Source organism: Rhagoletis pomonella, unplaced genomic scaffold (genome assembly GCF_013731165.1).
Source record: "Rhagoletis pomonella isolate Grant_MI unplaced genomic scaffold, Rhpom_1.0 Rhpom_scaffold_00006, whole genome shotgun sequence".
Classification (NCBI taxonomy): Eukaryota; Metazoa; Arthropoda; class Insecta; order Diptera; family Tephritidae; genus Rhagoletis; species Rhagoletis pomonella.
The window spans coordinates 37,308,477-37,316,014 of record NW_023458560.1 but is presented as its reverse complement, the minus strand read 5'-3'; the positions used below and the strand labels follow the sequence as shown (position 1 = coordinate 37,316,014).

The 7,538-nt window shown below is 38.6% G+C and overlaps 1 protein-coding gene and 1 long non-coding RNA gene across 2 annotated transcripts in view; both read left to right on the top strand.

Moving 5' to 3' along the window:
* Window positions 1–645, top strand: LOC118740696. Its single transcript, XR_004993181.1, has 2 exons — window positions 1–56; window positions 540–645. It is a non-coding gene; the product is annotated as an uncharacterized LOC118740696 (long non-coding RNA).
* Window positions 1–7,538, top strand: part of LOC118740683 (bone morphogenetic protein receptor type-1B-like) — a 740,115-nt gene that overhangs the window by 58,615 nt on the left and 673,962 nt on the right. The window lies entirely within an intron of this gene.

Genomic DNA, 7,538 nt, shown 5'->3' with positions numbered 1-7,538 from the left:
TCCGGAGAAACAGATTTTCAAAAAGGAACACAATAAAATTTACAGCATCATATTCGGTGAGTTTTCCAGCAAATATTTATAGTCCCCAGCTCGGAGCGCTTACTCTCATAATGTGCTAAACTCAGACGCGGTTATATATGAGCCGCTTAAGTCACTTCACACCTCTTGTGCTTAAATGGCCGGTTACCTGTATCTGAACATGCCGGTTATTCGTGCAACTTCATCAGCCAAAGGTAAAAGGTTTTGTCATTAGTTTATGACGATAGAATGATTTACAAATGCATTCGGTTACAAGTAACCGGTCATTTAAGCACAAGAGATATGAAGTGACTTATGCCACATTCAAAATACACGGGCCATATGTGGCCTTATGTACCTCATTTGGGACACTAAAATTTTTTAGAGGCATATTTAAAAGTTTTTTTGGTTCTCCGAATATATTTGCGGGGCTTAGCTATGTGCATATATGTATAAAGACACATTGCATACACACGTTCACATGTATAGTAACAAAAATAATCGTTTTGTTTATTCTTCAGATTTTATTAATACGACAAGAAAAGAAGATGAACATATTTGCGATCAGGAATTCGCAAATTTACTGGGTTCGTGTCTGACGAACGCGAAAGACTGGGACGGACAAAGAACAGAAGATCAGGCGTTCAAGAATAAGCAAAAGCAAAAAACAAAATTCAACTTTGTACATACTTAATTACAATAATAATCATATTCTCAAAAAAAGCATTTCTTTATTTTTTATTCACCTAGAGCGTCTCAAAAAATCTGTCTAGGGCCTACATAAACATCGCTAGCAAGGGCCCAGTTAGATTTTTCTTATAAGGCCCATGAAAGCAAAGTTCAGCCCTCTGGCTGGGGCCTACTTTGGCAAATCTGCCTCGCTCCAGCATAGAATTCGCTACCAGGGCCCAATCAATCCAAAGCATTAACAAACCATCAAGGGCCTGGCCAAACTTTTCTTGGAAGGCCCATGAATTTAAAGGGGTGAATCGAGCTAGGGCCATTGTAAAATAGAGCTATAATTTCTAGCCGGGTTGTTGATTGGCAATTGGCGATCAGCGGATCGGTGATTGGCAGCAAGATCGATATGATCGACGACAATTGTGCAGTATCGCTTACCAAACAAGTCTATTTCCATTTAAGTATGTCTGTAACTATGTTTGTCCGCCGATGTCAAGCCCCACCATATGCGGTGGCTTTATAATGACAGGCTAAGCGTAGCTGGTGCAGCTGCTTCATTGCTGTTGTTGTTATTATTAATACATACTGTTGCTCTCCTGGTAGTTGACTGTGTGTTAGGAAATATCGGTGAACGGCTGCTGTATCTAATGATTTTCCCATAGATGTTCCTGCGACTGGCCGATGATGCGCACAAAAAAAGTCATTGGCTTTTTTCTATATTTTCACATTTGTTCTGTTGCTTGCTGCTGCTCATTAAAGCTTCACAGAAAATTAATTCGTCTCAAAGCGTTGGCTATATTTTTTTCCGCCGCGCGGTCATTGGCTTTACTTTTTATGCGAAGCCACCAGCGGCTGGTGGATCAATCGGCTGGTAGATAGATCAATCGGCTGTTGCAGTGATCGACCCTGTTGCTTCGATCGACCAACTGATGACCGTTGAGTCAGTTGGCTTTTATTTACTACGGCATGCTTGTTTTCAAAGTGTCAGTGTTGGAAATTGACAGCTCATAGGCGGCAATGGAAAGTAACCGCTGCAATATGTGCACAGTACTATCGACACCACCGCCACCGCCACCGCCAACAGCCAACGCCCGCCGCGCTGTTGTTGCATGCAACTGTTGCACACGTGCAGTTAGTTAGTTTGTTGCTGCTTGCTAGTAGTTTTGTGTTTCTTTCTTTGTTTTTTGTTGCTACATTTCTCAAGTACGTTCTGGCTCTGTCTCTGGTTGTGGCTTTGGTCTGCCGATTATTGTATGTTTATTGCTTGTTGTTGGAGAGTTGGCCGCGCGCTTTGCTCGCATTAATGCCGCTAACCAGGCACACAATTCATTGTGGATGCAAAAGGCGTTATTGACCGTTTTTAGAATTACTAATTGAATCGACGCGTTACAACGCGCCTTTTGTTGCTGCCAACGAGCATTGTTATACTTGTTCATGTTGTTGTTGTTGCTGTTGTTTATTATTGTTCTCAAGCCGTGTACATGCATTTATTTGATGTACACCAATGCGCGTACATTCTTAGTGTTGTTAATGTTTTTTTCCTCAAAACTCGTCGTCTGTTATGTGCATTTACTGTTTTAATGCGTTTTCTTTGCTTGCCGCTTTTTTTTGTTTTCGTACTACTTTGATTTGTTTTGAAAATAACTGTTTGCGACAATAAAAGGTAATCGGAAAAAATTTAAAAAGAAACAAATTTTTTGTGGACAGGTGGCAACTCTATTCAAAAATGTTTCTAGCATAAACGATTTTTAGAGACGATTTGAGATGAATATTTAAACGGCGCTAAGTTTAATTTTGGATTGTTATTTAAATGTCATTTAGCTTTCGTTGGGTTTCAGATTTAACTTCATTTAAATATGCCAAAAAAGTGGTAACACTGTTGCTTGTTCCTTAAAATTTTTGTTGCATTTATGTTTGTTTACATTTTGTGCTGAACAGCTGATTGTTGTTTGGAAAGATTGATAAAACAACCTATCTATCAATCGTGGTTGTTTGGTACAAACACAGGGTTGCCATCCGAAATCGGGCCTTAATATGACAACCATTTAGGGCCGTTTGCACCATCTCTGGTTAACACTAATCCCCAGTTAAACATTGTTACCGACCCAATGTTAAATGAATGGAGTCAGTACCGTCGGTAGTGATGTTTTTTTTCATCGCTCCGCTCTAGCTACGCTCCGGTATTTTATTTCGCTACCGCTCCCGCTCCCATAAACACCTTTTTTTTAACTGACTTCAAAAAATGGAGGAGGCTATCAATTCGTCGGATCTATTTTTTTTTAACTATACTATAACTTTGAACCACGTGAACCGATTCCGATAATTCTTATGAGAGAGGTGGCACCTCAAGGTTGGCCCCATACTAGTTTGGTTTAGATCCGATCATTGGATCATGAAGAAACAACGGTACTCCTAAATTTTTGTATGAGCATTGAAGTCGGTTATGTTTTTTGCTTAAAAATTACTTCTTATTTATTTATTTGCATATCGAGCCAAAACCGCCAAAAAAAAACGAAGGCGACATTTTTTATTTATTCTCTTCTTAATGCTGAAATGCATCTTTATGCTCTAGGACCACTTATGCATTCAGACAAAAATTAAAGCAACAAAATTTCGCCTTGTAAATAGAATGAGTCATCGTTTTTTCTTCACCGTCAAAATCGACGTGTAAATTATCCCCAACTGCTGGTCATTCTGCAATGAACAGTATTGCCAAGCAAACGAAGAATCCTGCTGGAAAGTCCACCACTGGTTTTGGAACAAATAATGGTTAACGGTTTCTTATGTTCAAACGGGTATGTTTAACTTTTCTATTGGAATGTTGTAACAGTATTTATGTCCAAGTGAATCACCTTCATTACGTTTCTCGATCTCTCAACGGTCTGCATACAATACACTACGTCATTTAGCCATTGACAAGATGGTGTGACCCTTCCCAGTTGTACTGTAATTTCGGGAACAGACCATTCTTCCGTAACAGTAAATCCGATTCTTGGAAAACCTTATCATGCACTGTTTGTCGCATTTTCTTCCTCTAGACTCCGAAGGACGCCCATAATTTCTATGAAAAATGCCGCATCCATAGGAATGAACACCCATTTAAGTGTTTAAATAATAATTCACCAAGAAATTTCTTCTTCCAACGCCGCAGGTCAACTGTTTGTGGCAAAGTCTACAAATTCTCCCAAATACTACATTCAAAGAAGGAATCAGGTTTTTCGTATTCGATCTTAGCATTTCCGAACTTAAAATCGGACTAAGCTGAAAATACTAAAATAGAGAACACAAATTTTATATTAAGTATGATATTTTTGAGTACCAAATACTGGAATTAAGATGTTGCAAACTTAAAAAATTAAGTGTACATATCGCTAGCTTAGAGTGAAAAGTTGCTAAGTCCACTTTTTATGAAAACTCATATTTTGACATAGGAGGCTAAAGAAATTGAATACGCATCGTTTCGAAAATTATAAAGGTACTCGTTTTGTTTTTTCCTCATCATAAGCAATAAAAGGAAAAATTGCTAAGTCCAAAATAAGCACCACAAATCCGATAAGGCTAAAATAATACGACATCTTTTAATAAATATCGAATCCTTTTGATTCTTATGGAGTTTTGCTTTGCTTTAAACGCGCAAACTGTTTGATTCAAAGTATTGCGACATAGTTAAAGAAAATGGCTATAGGAATATTTTTTCCTCTCCTGTAAAATTTTTAAAATGGGACTTAGCAACTTTTCTTTCTAAGCTAGCGATATATCATTCATTTTTTCATGCGTCTTTTTGTGAAAATATTTTTCATATACATACATCTATCAAAGTGTGACAACTAATCCAACCTTTTTCTTTGTAATGTTTCTTAAAATAAAATACTCGTGTTCATGGGGGAATAATAACAAGGTGTTGTTAGTAGCGACGTGTTTGTTGTAATTTTGACAAAATCGGCATGCTTATTTTCAGTGCTGCCGATCTTAATTTTTATACTACTATTAGTTGCGAAATAGTATCTAAAATATTCCATTTTAGTAATTCGTTTTATAGCGATTTTTAAATAACTTGGTGTTTTCAGAACAATATTAATATTTAAAATTGATGGATTTGTATAATTTTTGTCCTCAAAATGTAAAAAAATAAAAGATATCGTGGTTATCAATGGAAAAAGACGTACACAAAAATCGTATGGAACGGCGATTTTTTATATCAAATAGATTTTGCTGCATTGTCATAACATTGAACCAAATGGACTACTGATACACTAGAATAGAGTGGCTGCATGGTTAAATTAGGAATTCGCTTATATTATCGACATTTATGTGTTTTAGTCTATTTAAAAAATAATTTACAGTCTTATAGGAAATTGCCTTATATTACAGCCTTTACTTTTTTAAAGTTACTATATATGTCCAAGTTGTGTGGAGCTGCCGATACAAACATATATTCAGGCTTATAAGCCTGTAATTATACATTTTTCTACATTTAATTTGAAATAGTTTGCACCAACGGATTAAAAGTAGTAAATAATTAGTACCTTTTCTACTACTTTAAAATGCGTGACCGGAATAGACCTGCCGAAAAAGTGAGGTTAAGTTACTGACAACACCTTGTTATTATTCCACCATGACTCGTGTTCCTAATAAAGAAGCATCAAATTTGATTTGAGTACGAAATTCTTATTTCAAGAATGAAATATTTAGATTCTATATACTTAAATCGAGTTAGTTTGTTCTTATTTTTAAACCAACATTTTTCCTTCAGTGTACTTCGAAAAGCGTTTCGTTTTATCTTGTTAATTTTTTATCAGAACTCACCTACTTATGTAAAAATTGTCAGAACCCTGTTATCCTTGAGGGCGTCATTAAATGTCTTATGATCCTATGATCTCCTCAGAAATGTTCTTGAATAAGTGGCTTTGTGCTCATGTTACGTTAAATGTAACGAATGCCGTTTTGGCAATATGAAAAAGTTCTAGCTACATGTCCGTTTTATGGGCAATCGCTTCAACGATCAGCAGCAGGTAGAGAGGGTGTTGACGTATGCAACCGTTCATTACGCAGTTAGCATTGAGCCAAAGTTGCGCATGCTGGCATACCCTCTTCCGCAGCCATAATGGCGGTGTGCGAAATAGAATTGAAGAACGCTTTAACGCCGTTAAATTTTAGCAGACATCTGAAAGCTACCTTCAACACTAAAACAGAAGGATAAAAAGCCAGGAGAAAATTAAGTATGCCCAAAAGTTGCCTTGATTAAAGAGCTGCAGAGATATTATCTAAAGCTGTAAAGTAGTTGATTGGTTCGTTTGTGAGCGCATAAGTTATATGCATGCATGCAAGGGGGCATACATACGCAGATATGGATGTACGTTACGGTAGCCCAAAAATATATGTGAAAAAAGCAAATTCTGAATTTTAATGCCTTTTACCCTTATTTTTTCATTTTGAAATCTGTGTAGTATCGTAACTGCGAAGGGCTATTGAAATCAACGTGTACTAGGCGTATGTGGTAAAAGACGTTCACAGACGTTTATTTCTAAAATAGAAGGATAAATTTTACATTTCTTTGAATTTTGTACACTCAACTCGCACTTACCGCAGTTCGCGCCCTTCTTGTTAAACTTCCACGACACTAGTGACATTCAATCATTACTCTTGACGAATACGAAAGAGAGGCGCAAAGTGTGGTAAGTTTACAAAGGGAAATAAAAATGACATCTTAAAACTACCAGTGTTGAACATCGTTACAAGTATTTTTACTAAATGATTATCAGCGATGTGCATTTATTACACCCCCCACCCCGTGAATCACCCTGATTCACCACCTTCGATATCGAGAACAGCAAGTTTAGAAGTTGGTCGGCGAAGAACTCCAGTCTTCGTCCTGACGTCGGCCCGCCTTACTTCACCATCAGGACCTTTATATACTCGTACCACCAAACCGCGGCACCACTGACGTCGTGGCACATCGGCATCGCAGATGAAAACAAGGTCACCTTCCTGCAACGGCCTTGTTTTTTCACACCATTTAACGCGACGGGTTAGGGTGGGCAGATATTCAAGTATCCAACGTTTCCAGAATCGCTGTCGCAGGTGTCGCGCGATTCGCCACTGCTTGCGCAATGTATAAGTCTTCTCTTCCACCTCACTCAGCGTCGGTGTTTTAGCAGTATTGCTAGTTCCTAATAGGAAATGGTTTGGTGTGAGCGGCTCCTCCTGGTCAGCCGACATTGCTATGTGCGTTAAATGACGGGAATTACCGATGTTTTCTGCCTCGATGATAGCACTTTGTAAAGTTTGCTCGCGAGGCGCTGTCTCCTTCAACATATGGTACAGCGCACGCTTCACGCATCTGACCATTCGCTCCCAAATGCCACCTTCCGAAGGATTATTTGGGCAATTAAACATCCACTCGACCCCTTTATTTGCTAGTTCACTTTGCACCCTCTCACAGTCGAAGACATCGTCGAAACGCTTAGCTATTTGGTCAGCGCCAACGAAGTTTTTCCCATTATCGCTGCGAATTCTCACCGGGGTTCCGCGACGGTTGATAAAATTCCTTATTGTCAAAATGCATGAGTCGGTCGACAAGTCGTGCGCTACTTCTAAGTGTATGGCGCGCACTGTTAAACATGTAAAGTGCGCTACCCATCGTTTTTCAGTGCGCCGGCCAATTGTGACCTTCAGCGGACCGAAGTAGTCAAGACCAGTGTAAGTAAACGGTCTGACAAACGGCGTCAATCGGTCAGCTGGAAGCGGTGCCATAATTGGCGTAACTGGTTTAGAGCGCGCCAACTTACATACCTGGCAATTTGCGATCACGCCTCGTAGAACCTGTCTCAGCTTAGTAA